The sequence below is a fragment of the Rutidosis leptorrhynchoides genome, chromosome 11, assembly GCF_046630445.1.
Source record: "Rutidosis leptorrhynchoides isolate AG116_Rl617_1_P2 chromosome 11, CSIRO_AGI_Rlap_v1, whole genome shotgun sequence".
Taxonomy (NCBI): domain Eukaryota; kingdom Viridiplantae; phylum Streptophyta; class Magnoliopsida; order Asterales; family Asteraceae; genus Rutidosis; species Rutidosis leptorrhynchoides.
In genome coordinates, this window is record NC_092343.1 from 349,623,407 (window position 1) to 349,642,610 (window position 19,204).

Below are 19,204 nucleotides of genomic sequence, written 5' to 3' on the forward strand. Positions count from 1 at the left end.
CGATATATTGGTCCTTTTAAAGTCATGGAGCGTGTTAGACCCGTTGCTTACCGTTTGGATCTTCCGACTCAGTTGAGCGTAGTTCATCCCACTTTCCACGTGTCGAATCTGAAGAAATGTCTTGCAGAACTAGAACATGTCATACCTCTTGAGGAGCTTACAATTGATGACAAACTCCATTTCGTAGAAGAGCCTGTTGAAATTATGGACCGTGAGGTCAAAACCTTGAAACGCAACAAGATTCCAATTGTCTGAGTCAGTTGGAATGCTAAACGAGGACCCGAGTTTACTTAGGAACGAGAGGATCAGATGAAGCAGAAGTATCCTCACCTCTTCACAACTCTACCGTCTACCTCAGCTTAAAATTTTGGGACGAAATTTTCTTTCACATGTGGGTAATGTAACGACCCGACTTTTTCGACTTATATTTGTGCTTTATATTTTCACGAAACTGCGTATTTATACGTACTGTGTTAGATTATATTCTGGGATCTTATTTCATGTTGATTACTTTCGTTTATATTTTAGAAAGTGTTATTATGTACGTAGTTACTTAACTTGATCCTCGAATGCGTTTATGACCGTTAGTGTCACTTGACGTTTAGAACGAGCTATGTATTTTGGTACACGTTTAACTTTTTTTCATACTTGGAATATTATGACTACGTAATACTAATTGTTATTTTCTAATGACAATTACTTGGCTTATTGATTGCTTAATTACGCTTAGTAACTTACTAATGCACACTAGTTAGTCTTAGTGGACTTTCTACCCTATTGGACTTAAGCCCACCCTACTCTAGCTAATGGACTCTTATGTTAGCCCAAATTAAATGGATTAATGACCCATTAAGATGTAGGACAAAACCCATTAAGATAAGGCAACATACTAGCATTTTTGTTAACCATTACTACAAATGTGGCATGGGATCCCAACAATAAGAACCACCTTTAGACCACCACTAAGTAAAAATCAAAAAAGTTGTCCCCTTGTCCCCCCATGTAACCCACGACCATGAGGCCTCACCACCACTATAAATACCAAGCTTATTTCACCCATTTCACACTTGATCTCATTCACATTTTACACACACTTGCTCTCTAATTTTCTCTCTAGTCTTTCTCACACTAAATATTGTAAGTTTTAAATTTTCTTCTTCTTCTTCTTCTCATAATCACGACATCATCATCATAGAAAGATCAAGCTTTTTATCTTTTTGATCTCGTTATATCTTGTAGATTCAAACTTTGATTTGAATCCTTCAAGAACATGAAAGATTCAAGCTTTCTAGCTTTGAATCTTCATTACTTTGTTGGATCTAACTTTTCTAGCTTATGATCTCTTTATTTTGTTAAAAAGATCAAAACTTGTGTTTATGATCTTCATGAAACTTGAAGATCTAGCCTTTTGCTTTAAAGATCTTCAAGAACATAAAAGATTCAAGCTTTCTAGCTTTGAATCTTCATTACTTTGATGGATCTAAGCTTTATAGCTTAAGATCACTTTGTTTTTGCTAAAAGATCAAAACTTGTGTTTATGATCTTCATGAAACTTGAAGATCTAGCTTCTTGCTTTAAAGATCTTCAAGAACATAAAAGATTCAAGCTTTCTAGCTTTGAAATCTCATAATTGTTTGTTAAAGGATCCAAGCTCTCTAGCTTAGGGTTCCATTACTTTGATTGATCAAATTTATGTCTTGCTTGTTTGATTGAATCGAAGTTTGTAGCTTTAATCTTGAATAGAACTTGTATTTGTGTTAAGACTAAGAGCATGATGTAACCTTGGTTCATCATCCTTCTAAAACTCTTAAGTGAGTTGTATTACTTCTTAGTCTTGATATTGTGTGTTGATGGTTGAAACTTGGTCAAAGTGATGCTAAAACATCAAAGAGTTGTACACTTGAACCTTACACGCATCAAGGATGAGAACCGTGATGAGCATCAAGCACCAAGAAACCCACCGGAGCACTTGTTTACTGTTTTTCGGGGTCTGACCAGACACCTAGGACTTCTGGAAAGTTTATTTTCAGATAGTTCGTTTCGAGTAGATGACATTTCGTTTAAGACTCGCCTAAATCCAATATACGGTTTAGGATTTATAGCCTTCCGAAAATCACTACGCCTTTGTAACGACGTGCTGAAAATTTTGACCTACTCGCGCTTGAACCGTCGCCACAGTCAAACGACATCGAGTTAGGATCTGAAAATTGGAAAGAGGTACAAGGACTCACATACGGATCCTTGGCCACTAACCACACATCTTTTCAGTTTGTATAGAGGTCGTAAAAGCTGTCCGAAGTCATCCTTTTGTTTCGATCTCTATTCTTGTTGAAAACTTACTTTATCTTTTACGAATGATGATGATGATGATGATACTTAAGACTTAATTTATTTACTTTAAAACCTTTTGGGACAATATACTGACTTAGTAACCTTTGACTTAGGTTGAGGACCTTTCGGACCGACTTACTACTTGCATACTTTTCATATCGACTTTTACCGCATTTATCACTGTGAGTTATAGCTCCCTTTCTACTTTACTATTTTTGGGACTGAGAATACATGCACTTTTTATGTTTTACTTACTTGACACGAGTACTTAAACTTTATATATGTGTGGGTTATATAACGGCATAAACTTTCCCCTTAGCACGGTAACGTTTTAACTATTGGTTTTTGAACCGGTAGACGCGAATCTTAGATATGGATCCATAGGGTTTGACATCCCCACTCGGGCTAGTCGTGCTAGAATTTAACGGGTGTTTAATACTTCGAGAACATACGCACTCGCCAAATGTACTTTTAGGGGGTAATATATTATTTTCACGTTAAGTTAGTTACCGGGTGCCCATGGATAAGCATATACTTTTCATACTGTTTTGAAAACGAAATCTCGTAGTCTACATTATATCGTTAATTACAAAAACTATAGCTCACCAACATTCGTGTTGACTTTTTAGCATATTTTATTCTCAGGTAACTAAGATGCTTATTGCTTCCGCTGTAATAGACTGCTGTGTTAGACTTCCGCTGCATTGTTTAGAGATGTCTAAATCATGGAACTTTTATCTTGCATTCACAACTTATGTTATTTTTGAATAATGGCTTTGTAATGACCTTTGAATCACGTACTTATGTTTATGCTTTCTATTCGTAGAAGCACGTTATCTTTTGTAAAACTTTTGACGTTATCTTTTTATGAATGTAAAACTGATTTTTAAACAGCATATAGTGTTTGACCTTGTAATGAACCTGTTGTTGATGATCCGTACACGATGATTTTGTACGGGGCGTCACACTAATGACAAACATAGTCGAGTCCCTAAATAATGTGTTGTGTCTTGCTTGTATGATGCTAATCAAATCGTTTATTGAATATACGTTTGATTACACCACAAATCACTGTAACAAGCAATCGTTGTATGCTTCAAGTTGGAATTCACCACTGTACAGAAAAATGTTGAAACTCTTAAAGACCGTGAAACAAAATCAATGACATAACGAATAACACCCTATGATTTAAATCAAAGTGTGTACAAGGTCCACTCATCTTATGAGAAAGCCGGCGATGAGGAGACCAAATTCACCGTGACTTATAATAAGAGAAAGTGCTCATGTGGAAGATGGCAACACCAAAGATTTCTATGCGCTGATGCCGTTGCTGTTTGTGGACATTTGGATGTTGATGCAGGTGGGATTATTAGTAGCAATTACACAACTACCAGGTGGAGAGATCAATATAACGAATCATTTGTTCCACTTAGAGACCAAGCATATTGACAAGATCCAACATGGATCATTCATGCCGATTCATCGAGATTAATCATACATAGAGGAAGTAGACGTGGACGACGTATACATAATGAGATGGATGAGCCTAACATTGGTGAAACAAGTGCAGGTTTGAAATGTCGTATTTAATGTGGAAGTGGTCATAACAGAAAAACTTGTCCAGACTCTAATTTTTAAGGTTAATTTGATTGTGTCACAATCAATTTTTATTTATTTAATATTCGTGTAGTTTTTAATGTAATCATTTCAGTTATTATTGTAAATTTATTTGCAAAATGTGTTGTAAATAGAAGATGATATGCAACATAAACATAATAGCCAGAGCATAAACAGAAGATGATATGCAATATATGAAGGTTTTTCGTATGCCCGAGAGACATATTAATTTAATGTGGCTAATATGTTATGATCCAAGTCGGGTCATACCCAATAACAAGCTTACCGACACCCTAAACGTATTCAAGCTTAACGATTAAATCATTAAGTAAATACGCGACACTTGGATTTTAGAAAAATCGGTTTTCTAAAATGTTATCACTTGAGATAAATTATTTGGATAATTTATATATAATTGTTTATAAGTTTTAAATGACTATATTGTGTTACATTTTATAAAAGGTTTATAAAATATAAAAGTAACATAAAAATATACATGTTTTATATATATATATATATATATATATATATATATATATATATATATATATATATATCAAGTTTATATATATGTAAAGACATTATTATATAAAATATATGGTGGCAGATTTTGGGTCTCCAAGACTCATATGCATGCCATGTTATTGTTACTTTTAAGAACATAAAAAGTCCATATAAGCATGGGGAACTCTTGGACCAAAGCAAGACTTATTCTCTCAAGTGTAACTAGTGTTTAAAAGCTTGAAAAAAAAAACTGATTTCAGCATCCTGCTGCTGTCCAAAACCGTGAGGTTTTATATATCAAAGGAGGTTCCAAGTTTTTTTTCAAGCTCACATTAAGTGTCTAATTAAATCCTAACTAAAGGCTAGGGTGTTGGTCATAAGTTTGGGGTATAATCTCTTGAGGTTTCATGCTTTTGGAACTCCATTCATCATCATCTTTTATGGTTGCTGCTGTCCAAAATCAGTGAGCATATTAAAGAGGTCTTCAAGCTTGGTTGGAAGGTGATTAAGTGTCTAAAGTCTATTTAACTCAAAAGGTGGTGTTGGTGCATCAAAGGCTTGGAGTTCTTTACACTTGTTCATCATCTTCATCATCAATTAACCTCCTAACTTGGAGTAGGTACATCCCTTGAACTAGCTCTTTTACATTTGAGCATATTTTCTAGACTTGATCTATTTTGGAATTCATATCAAAATGGTTTAAATATATTGAAAGTTTTTCATGCATAATTGCTTCCGCTTAAATCTTGTTACATGCATGTTTATGAAACTTGTTTATATGATGAATTCCTACAATGGTATCTAGAGCCAAAGTCTTAGAAATATGCTTCTTGTATTTGGCTTTAAAACCCATTTATCTTACATTCTTGTAACATGCATGAAATGAGAATGTAAAAAATAAAAATTTTGGGTTTTGGTGGGGATGGTTTTTTGGCCGAAAATATGGGGTCTCCAAAGTGGGTTTGGAACTTCATTTTGGCCAAAAATATTTGTTGTTTGTTGTTGTTCACAATCGAGCCTAGACCATGTGTTTGAATGTTTGAATGATTTGGTTGTTATTCATGGTTGTAATATTCATTCATTTGGTTTGTATTAATTTGTAATTATTTTGTAATTTGGTATTGTAATTTATTCTATTTTGGTATGTAAAAATAGAGTAGGATGTAATTTCTTTTTCCTAGAAAAATGTAGTAGGTTACATATTTTTTGTAAAAAGAGATGAAGATGCATGAAGATGAAGGATGAACACAAGATGGTGCTTTTGAAGATGCAAGATTAAGTGGGAGATTTTGTAAAATCTCTTACTTTGTGTTTAACCCTTTTCCGGTGACATTTGTTTTTTGGCTAAACAAATGTCCACCACATTGGCTCTTGATTGTGAACATTTTATTATGCTTGCATGTTTGTTTATTATGTGTGTATGTTTGGTTACTACAAGATAATTCACATGTTAACAACTTGCAAAAACAACATTATAATTGGTTATAATAAAACAACAAAAAGGACACTAATAAATGGTTATTAAGGACATGATGTTAATGTATATAAAATGGTTTATATCATGTAATTGGCTTTACTAATATGACATGAAAATTGGTTTTTCATAATATACTATACACCAAATGCATGTTGGTGTATGGCAAATGTTTTCTTAATCTAGAATTTATGAAAACTTAAAATCCCTTAACTAAAACAAGGTAAACAAGTTAAACGCAATTCTTTTGTGGGAACACTTGAACATAGTAGGGAACTCATAATGGGATAAAGGTCACCTAACCATTATGAACTAACTAATATGGTTAAGGTAAAATTCGCATGCTTGTGGGATAAAGGTCACCTAACCACTTGTATGTTAATTTTACATGTTTACACAAGTAGGACGACTTGATTTGGGAATCATGAACTTAGGGTCACCGAAGCATGAGGAACAAATAGGCGTTGATGGGATAAATATGCCATGCAAAAGGATTGCATGATCCCATAATTTAGAAGTTGCAAAAGGATTGCAATTGTCATATAAATGACTACCTAGCTAAATCAAATAACGGGATAAAGGTCACCTAACCGAAATTTGATTTACAGTTGGATTCTAATATTTAATAAGTCAATTAAAATTTAAAAGGGTATTGTTTATTAAATTTAAAATCGATACTTAAATGAACTTTGTTAAATTTTGTAGATGGCCGCCAACAACAACAACATGCAAAACGCACCTATTAACTTGAACAACCTATCGTTAAGGTCTCTCCTCGAGAAAGACAAACTCAACCATACGAACTTTATGGATTGGTCCCGCAATCTTAGGATTGTCCTCAAACTTGAGGATAAGGCGTATGTGTTGGAAGACCCCATTCCCGATCAACCCGACGAGGATGATACGGAAGGCATGGCTTATTGGGATAAGTATTGTGCCGATTCGGTGCAAGTCGCTTGCCTAATGCTTGGGACTATGATACCCGAACTCCAAAAGGATTTCGAGCATCATACTGTATACGACATGATCACGCAGTTGAAAGAGATGTTCCTTCAACAAGCACGTGTCGAGCGCTTCGAGACCGTTCGAGCGCTTCATGCATGTCGTATGGACGACTCCCAATCCGTTTCATCTTATGTCCTTAAGATGAAAAGTCTCATTGATCGCGCAAACCGTCTTAATCTCAACATATCTAATGAGCTAGCCACGGATCTTATCCTAAACTCCTTGTCAAAGAGGTTTGACCAATTTGTAATTAATTACAATATGAATGGGATGGATAAGACCATTGGCGAACTTCATGGCATGCTTAGGACGGCGGAAACTAGCATGGGTAAGAGGGCTTCACCCGTGCTAATGATCAATGATGGTGGGTCCAAAGGTAACAACACCTCCAAGCCAAAGGCGGCTAAGAGGAAAGGACCCGCCCATCAAGGCAAGGGAAAGGGGAGGATGGTTACCCCAACCAAAAACAAGAACAAGAAGAAAAAGGTTGCCGGACAAGCAAACCCTAAGGAAGACCCGTGCTTCGGTTGCGGTGAAATGGGTCACTGGAAACGCAACTGCCCGGTATACCTTAAGGAGTTGAAGGAAAAGAGGGATGCGGGGCAAACCTCAGGTAATATATATATGGTATATATAGAGCTTAGTATTACTTCTTCTAATACCTGGGTATTAGACACTGGATGTGGAACTCACATTTGCAATTCTTTGCAGGGGTTCAAAAGAAGTAACAAACAAATGGGAACATCAAGTCTCTTTATGGGTAATGGAGCCAAAGTGCAAGTGAAGGCTCAAAGAGACTTTGTATTAAAGCTTCCAAGCGGTTTGGAACTTATTTTGAACAATGTTTTGTATGCACCGGATTTATGTCCAAACATTATTTCAGTTTCCAGTTTAAAACAATGTGGTTTTTATCTTAATTTTGTTAATAATGATATCCACGTTTATTTAGATAATGTATTCTATTTTAAGGCTTCGCCTTCAAATGGAATTTATGAATTGGTTCATGATGATACATCATCTAGTAGCTCAATATACCATACTAGCACCAAGAAACTCAAAAGGGATTTGAGTGATTCCTACTTATGGAATTGTCGCCTTGGTCACATAAACAAGAACCGAATGCGTACACTTCAAAAGAATGGACTCTTGAAATCAAATGAGATGGACTCGTTTGATGTATGTGAATCTTGTTTACAAGGCAAAATGACTAAAGCACCTTTCAAAGGGACCAATGAAGGGGCTAAAGATTTATTGGGATTAATACATTCGGATGTATGTAGACCCTTTAAACCCATGACTAGGAATGGTGAAAGATACTTTGTTACTTTCATTGATGACTTTAGTCGTTTCGGATATGTCTACTTATTAAGACATAAGGATGAAACTTTTGAAGCATTCAAAGAATATCAAAACGAAGTACAAAATCAACTCAACAAGACAATCAAGGTACTTCGTACCGATAGAGGAGGTGAATACCTAAGCGATGCCTTCCAAGTTCATCTTAGGAGTTGTGGGATTGTCTCACAACTTACTCCACCAGGAACACCCCAACTTAATGGGGTTTCCGAAAGGAGGAACCGAACCCTAATGGATATGGTTCGATCTATGATGGCTAGAAGCACGTTACCTTTATCATTTTGGGGTTATTGTCTATGCTTCGCGGCTCGTATTTTAAATATAGCCCCAACCAAGAAAGTGGAACGAACTCCTCATGAGATGTGGTTTGGAAAACCTCCATCTCTATCATACTTAAAGGTATGGGGATGTGAAGCTTATCCTAAGCGTTATGTCCCTAATAAGTTGAATGCTCGATCCACGAAGTGCATCTTCATAGGATATCCCAAGGATGATATGGGATACTATTTCTATGATCCAACCGAGCAAAATGTATTTGTTGCTCGAAAGGCTGAATTCCTTGAAACTAAATTCCTATTGGAAGGAAATAGTGAAAGGAAGATAGATCTTGAAGAGGTTCAAGATCAAGTAGATGATACACAATTGGTTAACACTAGCACTCAACATGAAAATGTTGAGAATGATCAAATGGATGATCAAAGTATACAAGACGTTCGCAGATCTGGTAGGATTAGTAATCCTCCTGAGAGATATGGGTTTCTCATGGATGGTTGCTATGTGGTTGATTTGGACGAACCAACAAACTACCAAGATGCTTTATCAAGGATTGATAAAGATAAATGGCAGGAAGCCATGAACGCTGAGATGCAATCCATGTATGACAACCAAGTTTGGGAACTAGTTGTACAACCTGCTAACTCCAAGTTAGTTGATTGTAAATGGATTTTCAAGATGAAAACCGACATGCATGGAAACTTAAATACATATAAAGCTAGACTTGTATCAAAAGGTTTCACTCAAACTCAAGGGGTTGACTATGATGAAACCTTTTCGCCTGTGGCGATGCTAAAGTCTATTAGGATATTATTTACCATTGCTGCTCATTATGATTATGAGATATGGTAAATGGATGTCAAGACCGCTTTCCTAAATGGATATCTTGAGGAAGATGTCTATATGGTTCAGCCTGAAGGTTTTGTCAATCCGAAACATCCTAACAAAGTATGTAAGTTAAAGAAGTCAATCTACGGATTGAAACAAGCATCTAGAATGTGGAATCATCGTTTTAATGAGGAAGCCAAGAAGTTTGGCTTCATTAAAAATGGTGATGAAGCTTGTGTATACAAGAAAGCTAGTGGGAGCACTATCATGTTCCTTGTATTATATGTGGATGATATATTGTTATTTGGAAACGATATTCCGACAATGCAAGGTGTTAAGACTTGGCTAAAAAGCTGCTTCTCCATTAAGGATCTTGAAGAAGCACAATACATTTTGGGGATTAGGATCTACAGGGATAGATCCAAGAAATTGATAGGTTTGAATCAAAGTGCATACATTGAAAAGATCTTGAAAAGGTTCAAGATGGAAAACTCTAAGAAAGGTTTGGTACCTATTCAAAGAGGAACGCTCCTTAGTTCATCTCAGTGCCCCACCACGAAAGATGAACAAGAGAAAATGAAGAAAGTCCCATATGCGTCTGCCATTGGGTCAATCATGTATGCAATGATATGCACTAGACCGGATGTGTCATGCGCTCTTAGCCTGACAAGCAGATACCAGAATAACCCAGGAAACAGTCATTCGATTGCTGTTAAAAGTATATTGAAATACCTTAGGAGGACTAAGGATATGTTTCTAATATATGGGTCTGGTGAGGAGGAACTCGCTGTAAGAGGTTACGTGGACGCGAGTTTCCAAACGGATCGTGATGATTCTCGATCACAATCCGGTTATGTCTTCACATTAAATGGAGGTGCGGTCTCTTGGAAGAGTTCAAAACAGGATGTTGTTGCATTATCCACTACAGAGTCGGAGTACATTGCCGCCTCATTGGCAGCTCAGGAAGCTGCATGGATGAAGAAATTCATCGACGACTTAGGAGTAGTCCCTTCCATTCAGGACCCTCTTGAGATCTTTTGAGACAACGAGGGTGCGATTGCTCAAATCAAGGAACCTCGTGCTCACCAAAAGACCCGTCACATTGAGCGGAGATTCAACTACATAAGGGATGAAGTTGAAAAGGGAAAGATATGTAAGTTCACACAGATCTTAATATAGCGGATCCACTCACGAAGCTCTTACATGGTGCGAAACATCAAGGGCATGTTAGCGCATTAGGGCTTCGATATTCTAGTGATTGGTTGTGATCTGTTTTAAGTATTGTAACGGAACGAAATTGTTCAAACTCATCAATATAATTATGGTATTAATTTATTTTGAGTCAAGTTCCTATTTTGCATATTTTATCCATGAATAAGTAATTATTCTAAATTCCGTAGTCGATCACATTTGTGGGAACAAGTGTGAGGTTTAGACTATTATGAACTTGGATTGGTATACATTCACGGGATGAATGTAGGGCAAGGTTGCAACCAAGGTTCATAGATATTTGTGGGATACAAATATTGAAAGACCCGCCCTCAAGATTTACTAAATGGAGCCTTTGTGGTTGATCACATGTAATCTTGAGTAAAGGCGAATATCATTGTATCCTCTGACCTGAGATACATATTGGGTTCGGATATTTACCAAGTATCGTGCCTTGATTCTTTCCTTCGCTATTCTGAAATATGGTAGTTCACAAGGAAGAGCTCAGGCATAATGCAAGGTACATATTTAGGACGTATGTAGTCAAGATGGAATTTGTCCCTCTTATTCGTTGAGAGTCAGATGTCTAAGTGTAACACCCCAAATATTTAAGGTATTATTTTATGTAAAATTTTATTGCTAAGAAATTAATGGTAAAGGATATTTTATGTTAAATGGACGAAAGTTAATGTTGTTAGTTAAGTTTCAAGGGACTAAAGATGCAAGGTTATGATTTAGGACCTCCTTAACTATAGTTTACATGGGGAGGGTAGAAATTGCAATTATGCCATAGTTGTTTTAATAAAAGAAATTAGAAATGCTGGAAATTGATTATTATTCACAAAAAATAATATACAGAGAGTGCTCCTGGGTTGTGTATGTCGACATTTGCAAGGGAAGAAGGAGGATCCATCATTTGTTGAAATTTAACTCATGCAAGCTTGAATTTGTGAAATCTAACACACCCTAATCACTTTAGCAAGCTCTAATCTTCCAATTTCATCTTCATTGTGCACAATTAGGGTTCTTAAAACTCTAAAAGACAAGGTATGGATTTTGTGTCTAATTATTGCTTGCATTGTATGCTAATGATGAGATTATGCTTAAGAAAGTTGCTATTTGTTAAATTGTGCACATTTGGATGAGTTAGTATGGATTTGTTGTTGATTTTGGAAGTAATTACATGTATGAACTTGCATTATAGATTTATGGCATGATTATGGTGAGAATGATGATGTTCTAGTTAGATTTCTAGTCATGCACACCAAGTGTTTGTTAAAATGCCTCAATGAGATGATTTTGTGTTCTAGCTAGAAATTTTGATGAAGGATGCTCATGTATGAACTTTTGTTATAGTCATAAGTTATAGAAATTGATAATTTGATAAGTTAATGGTGTTAGTAATGAAATTGAATTATTATGCACATTTGATGTTTAATGAAAGGATTAAAGGAAAAGTTGCATGATAAAGCTAAAAGTGATGAGTTAGTAATATACATGATTAAAATGTGATGTTTGATTGGTAACATGCTTGTTTTAGAAAAGATGGGTTCAAAGTTAGAAAGTATGAACGAATGTATGTTGTGATTAGGGGGTAAAGTGTAAGTGTAAGTATGAATGACGTAATGATTCAAGAAAGTTGTGATTTTGATTTAGTTATGTGATTAATGAGATTAGCTCATGTATAGGTGCTAATCAAGGAAAAGAAGTTACAAGTGACCAAGGAAATTCAATTAAGCAAGGTGAGTTTATAGGGGGTAATATGGGCGGGTCAAGAGTGGCTTAGTGTTCTCGGATTGCATCCGTGCAAGAGAGTAACGACTAAGTGCACTAGTTACGTAGCTTAGATAGAACTATTGGGTTAGCTCAATAGTTGTGTCTATGGATGATGCTTAGCTTAGGCAAGGTTATTACATTGCTAGTAATCTTGCCTATGGTTCATGTTAGCTTAGACACTTCGGGTGTCTATGTATGAGATGATGATAGCTTAGGCATATTTAGTATGTCTATGTTTAGCTTAGACATGATTACTAGGTTCGGCCTAGTAAGTCATGCCTATGGTATGAAAGATCGGATCCGAAAGTATGCAAGCAATCTAAGGGTTGAAGGATAAGTGTTTTGATTATGCCCAAATGATTTATGTTTTGTGTTTTGTTACTTTCCTATAACTCACTAAGTGTAAAAGCTTACCCCCATGATGTTTTATGTTTTAGGTGCTAAGGTTCATCGAGAAGGTAAGGAACCCGTGTGAAGAGCTGGAGGAGCATTGGCATTAGCGTAAGTGGTATTGCAAGTCCCTTTTGTAATCACGCTCTATGGTTACCGCTTATCAAACGCCATGTATTTGAAGTGTCATGTTTGTCATTATTGAATTTGGGACCAAATGATGGTTTTGTTTCATGAAAACACGTTTGATGTCTAAATGTTGTTATTAGATGGTATACGATGTTAGAAACTGAATCTTAAGTTTGTGTATGAATTTGGTTGTTTTAAATGTGTTTGAGAATGATGGAACGTGCAAAAGTTGGTTTAAATACAATGTTGCAGGTCAGGCACCCGGATTAGGGTTATGTCGCGCCGCGGCAAAGGGGTCCGCGCCGCGGCATATAACTGAAGTTGGGAACAGAAGCAAGGTTAAGGAGTCTAAAATTTCCTGTGTTGTGTCGCGCCGCGACAAGGCTTGCCGCGCCGCGGCATAAGCCTTGTCCGGCCAGTGACTTAACTTTTCAAAAAAAAAAAAAAAAAAAAAAAAAAAAAAAAAAATTTTACTCGAATCAAGGCGTTAAAAGTTGGTATCAGAGCTGTGGTTTAAGGGACTTGGGTAATCCACGATAGGGATTATCTAGGCTTAAACCATTGTTGTGAAAGGATAAGCGGTTTAGGACTTGCATAAGTGTTATAGTCGTATAGTTGTGCCATGCTCCATAGGGTAGAGTCATCGACTAGACCCGTAGTATATTGATTGATCTATGAAAGGAGTTTGATACCCGTTAGCCATGATGTCATAGTGGACTTAATGTGTAATGAAATGGTGTAATAACAACAGGCCATTGTTATTACTTCATTTTAGTACACATGAACGTCTACTATAGTCATGGTGAATCGAGTTAGGAATTCTTTCGAATGGTTTGGTTTTGTTGAATAATGGTGTTATCGGTATTTGAACTAATGGGTTGAATGTGATTTTTTTAGAAATGGCTATTGTATCACCAAACCGAGGTCAAGATGAGGATGATGAGTACGTCCGCACCCCATCCGCGGAGTCTATAGAAGACTCTCAAAACGAATCGGGAGAAGTTAACATGCCAAATGACATTTCGGGGCAAATAGGGCAAGCCTTGATACGTTATACTCCAACTTTGTTAGAGAAGATTAAGACGTTGATCAATGATCAATTAGATGAGAAGTTAAAGACTTTTGTTGCTAATAACCCTACCTTAAGAGGTGAAGGGGGAAGTGGAGTAAGGCAAGAAGAGGTAGAAGCCCCTAAGAGAAAGGATGACCGTTTTGAATATAAGAACTTCGCAAATTGCCATCCTCCCGAGTTTCATGGTAAGGTTGACCCTATTGTTAGTCAAAGATGGATTGATGAGATTGAAGAAACCTTCATGTTGTGTGAATGCCCCGAACATTTGAAGGTAATTTATGCGGCTCATCAAATGAAGGGTAGTGGATACGAGTGGTGGAATTTTATAGTTAAGTCTCATGGGCGAGACGTGGCTACGAGTTTCTCATGGGACAAGTTCCGTGAAATGTTTATGACCCAATTTGCTCCACCCGCCGAGGTTAGTAGGTTGAAATCCGAGTTTATGAATATAGAGCATGGAGGTAAGTCGGTGACCGAGTTTAATGCCGAGTTTAATGATAAGTCTCGTTTTTGTCCGGACTTCGTGTCAAGTCCCAAGTTGATGATGGATCATTATCATGAAAAGTTGAATCCCGAAATAAGTGAGTTTATCGATAAGAGTACTTATAAGACTTTAGCCGAGATGATGAATCGAGCACTTGTTAGAGAACATGAACTTAGGAAGAAGGCGGCGTTCAAGCGAAAGTTAGATCAAGAGTCCAAGGTAATGCAAAATGTTAGTCCGAAAAAGGGTAAGTTTGGTTTCGAATCCCCGCACAAGTCAAAAGGGGGTTTTGTGTCGGGTAAGAGCGGTGGGAAAGAAGCCAAGTCGTGTACCAGGTGTGGTAAGAATCATACGGGTGAATGTAAAGCGGGTACCACCGATTGTTACTCTTGCGGGAGGCCGGGTCATAGGGCCGCCGAATGCCCTAAGAAAGGTAAGCAATGTTACTATTGTTTTGAGAAAGGTCACTTTCAAGCCGAATGTCCGGAATACAAGAAGGATTTAGCTAGTGGTAGTGTTAAGAAAGAGGTTAAGACGGAACCGAAGACTAGTGATAGCCGACCAAGGGCCCGAGCTCATCAGATTACCGCACTCGAAGCGAAGGAGTCCCAAAATGTGGTGTCAGGTACCTTTATTGTAAACTCTTTACCTGCGCATGTTTTGTTTGATTCCGGTGCTACGCGGTCGTTTGTATCATATTCTTTTTGTAAGCATTTTAATATGACCCCAAGTATGTTAGAACACCCATTAGAGGTTGAAATAGCGGATAATAAGACCGTGATGGTGTATAGTATCATTAAGGGGTGTGAAATTATTTTGGATAATGAAAAGTTTGTCATTGATTTAATACCCATGCAAATGGGTGAATTTCAAGTAATTGTGGGCATGGATTGGCTAGATAACAATGAGGGGATAATTTTGTGTCGTAAGAAAATAGTGTTAGTTCAATCACCAAGTGGAAAAGTTATATGGATTTATGGGGAACGAGCTAGGCGTGCAATTCCTATATGCACATATGCTAAGGCTACAAGATTTTTATCTCATGGGTGTTGTGCGTTTTTGGCACATGTTGTTGATGATTTGAAAAAGGTTGTTGAATTAGATGATGTACCAATAGTTAACGAGTTTCCGGATGTGTTTCCAAGTGAATTGCCCGGTGTACCTCCCGAGCGAGAGGTAGAGTTTAGAATAGATTTGATACCCGGGGCCACGCCAATTGCCAAAGCTCCATATCGATTAGCCCCATCGGAAATGAGAGAAATGATGACTCAATTGCAAGATTTGATAGATAAAGGTTTTATACGCCCTAGTAGTTCACCTTGGGGAGCTCCGGTTTTATTTGTGAAAAAGAAGGATGGAACTATGAGAATGTGTATTGATTATCGAGAATTGAATAAAGTCACTATTAAGAATAAGTATCCGTTGCCGAGGATAGACGATTTGTTTGATCAATTGCAAGGTGCAAGTTTCTTTTCAAAGATAGATTTGAGGTCGGGTTACCATCAATTGAAGGTGAGGGAAGAAGATGTCCCTAAAACAGCTTTTCGAACAAGGTATGGTCATTATGAGTTTGTGGTTATGCCGTTTGGATTAACAAATGCTCCGGCCGCGTTTATGGATTTGATGAATAGAGTTTGTCGACCGATGCTTGATAGGTTTGTAATTGTGTTCATTGATGACATTTTGATATATTCTAAGAGTGAAGAGGAACATACGGTACATTTAAGACAAGTATTAGAGACTTTAAGAAGGGAAAGATTGTTTGCTAAGTTCTCTAAGTGCGAGTTTTGGCTTCGTGAAGTTCAATTTTTGGGCCATGTCATTAACAAGAAGGGTATTTGTGTTGATCCGGTGAAGATAGAGGCAATTATGAGATGGGAACCACCTACGAATCCTACCGAGGTTAGGAGTTTTCTAGGTTTAGCGGGGTATTATCGGCGATTTATACAAGATTTTTCTAGAATAGCCACCCCACTCACCAAGTTGACTCGTAAAAGTGTGCCATGGAGATGGGAAGAAAAGCAAGAACAAGCGTTTCAACTCCTTAAGGAAAAGCTCGTTCAAGCTCCCATATTGGTTTTACCGGAAGGGAATGAGAACATGACGGTTTATTGTGATGCTTCTAAGAAAGGCTTAGGGTGTGTATTGATGCAAAATGGGAAGGTCATAGCTTATGCTTCCCGACAATTGAAGGAACACGAGAAACGCTATCCTACGCATGATTTAGAATTGACGGCCGTGGTTTTTGCTCTAAAGATTTGGCGTCATTATCTTTATGGTGTTAAGTTTTCCATTTATACCGATCATAAGAACTTAAAGTATTTGTTTGATCAAAGGGATTTGAACGATAGGCAAAGGAGAGGTCTCGATTTGGTGAAAGATTATGATTGTGAGATCTTATATCACCCCGGAAAAGCGAATGTAGTAGCGGATGCTCTTAGTAGGAAGTCAAGTCATCAACCGATTAAGATAACAAGCTTGGCTATGGTAATATCACCTCAAATATTTGACGATATTCGTGTTGCACAAGGTGAAGCATTATCGCCCGAAAACGTGAGAAAAGAAAGAATCAAGGGGCAAGTTGACGATTTTGTGGTAGATTCTCGTGGTTTAAGGCTTAGATATGGGAGAATTTGGGTACCTTTGCAAAGTGATGTTAGAAGTGAGCTCCTTGACTTAGCTCACAAGTCTAAGTATTCGATTCACCCCGGTGCTACGAAAATGTATAGAGATTTAAGGAAAGACTATTGGTGGCCGGGAATGAAGAGGGATATAGTTAAGTATGTGCACAAGTGTCTTACTTGTCTTCAAGTGAAAGCCGATCATCAAATGCCCTACGGTGAAATGCAACCTTTAGAGGTACCGGTGTGGAAATGGGAGCATATTACGATGGATTTAGTGACTAAGTTGCCTAAGACCCTTAGACAACACGATGCAATTTGGGTTATTGTTGATAGATTGACTAAGAGTGCATTATTTTTGGCAATAAGAGAAGCTTCGTCATCGGAAGCAATGTCTAAGTTGTATATGAAAGAAGTTGTTGCAAGGCATGGAGTGCCGGTTTCCATAGTTTCGGATAGAGACACTCGATTTACATCTCGATATTGGAGGAAATTTCAAGAGGAAATGGGTACTAAGTTACATGTAAGTACCGCGTTTCACCCGCAAACGGATGGTCAAAGTGAGCGGACTATACAAACTCTCGAGGATATGTTAAGAGCATGTGTTATCGATTTTGGTGGTAGTTGGGATACTCACTTACCTTTAGTTGAATTTTCATACAACAATAGTTATCACTCTACAATTGGAATGGCACCATATGAGATGTTGTATGGAAGGAGGTGTAGAACCCCGATTTGTTGGGGCGAGGTAGGTCAACGAGAATTGGGAAGCACGGAAATAGTGCAACAAACCACCGAGATGATTGATCAAATTCGTGAAAGAATGAAGGCGGCACAAGATAGACAAAAGTCATATGTTGATAAGAGGAGAAAGCCGATAGAATTTCAAGTAGGTGATAAAGTGATGCTAAAAGTTTCTCCATGGAAAGGCATCATCCGTTTTAGAAAGAGGGGAAAATTGGGTCCAAGGTTCGTGGGACCATTTGAGATAGTGGCGAAAGTTGGGAAGGTAGCCTACCGTTTGGCTTTACCCGATGAATTGAGTAATATACATGACACGTTTCACGTGTCACAATTGAGAAAGTGTTTGGCGGATGATTCAACCTATGTTCCTTTGAATGAAATTGAGGTCGATAATAAGTTAAGATATGCGGAGAAGCCGGTAAGGATTTTGGATCAAAAGGTTAAGCACTTGAGAAATAAGTCGGTTATATTGTTGAAGGTATTATGGCAATTTAGAAAAGGTTCCGAATGCACATGGGAACCCGAAGAATGGCTCATAAAATATTATCCGGCGTTGCATCAAGAATGGTTCGCGAGGACGCGAACAATCCAAGAGGGGGAGAGTTGTAACACCCCAAATATTTAAGGTATTATTTTATGTAAAATTTTATTGCTAAGAAATTAATGGTAAAGGATATTTTATGTTAAATGGACGAAAGTTAATGTTGTTAGTTAAGTTTCAAGGGACTAAAGATGCAAGGTTATGATTTAGGACCTCCTTAACTATAGTTTACATGGGGAGGGTAGAAATTGCAATTATGCCATAGTTGTTTTAATAAAAGAAATTAGAAATGCTGGAAATTGATTATTATTCACAAAAAATAATATACAGAGAGTGCTCCTGGGTTGTGTATGTCGACATTTGCAAGGGAAGAAGGAGGATCCATCATTTGTTGAAATTTAACTCATGCAAGCTTGAATTTGTGAAATCTAACACACCCTAATCACTTTAGCAAGCTCTAATCTTCCAATTTCATCTTCATTGTGCACAATTAGGGTTCTTAAAACTCTAAAAGACAAGGTATGGATTTTGTGTCTAATTATTGCTTGCATTGTATGCTAATGATGAGATTATGCTTAAGAAAGTTGCTATTTGTTAAATTGTGCACATTTGGATGAGTTAGTATGGATTTGTTGTTGATTTTGGAAGTAATTACATGTATGAACTTGCATTATAGATTTATGGCATGATTATGGTGAGAATGATGATGTTCTAGTTAGATTTCTAGTCATGCACACCAAGTGTTTGTTAAAATGCCTCAATGAGATGATTTTGTGTTCTAGCTAGAAATTTTGATGAAGGATGCTCATGTATGAACTTTTGTTATAGTCATAAGTTATAGAAATTGATA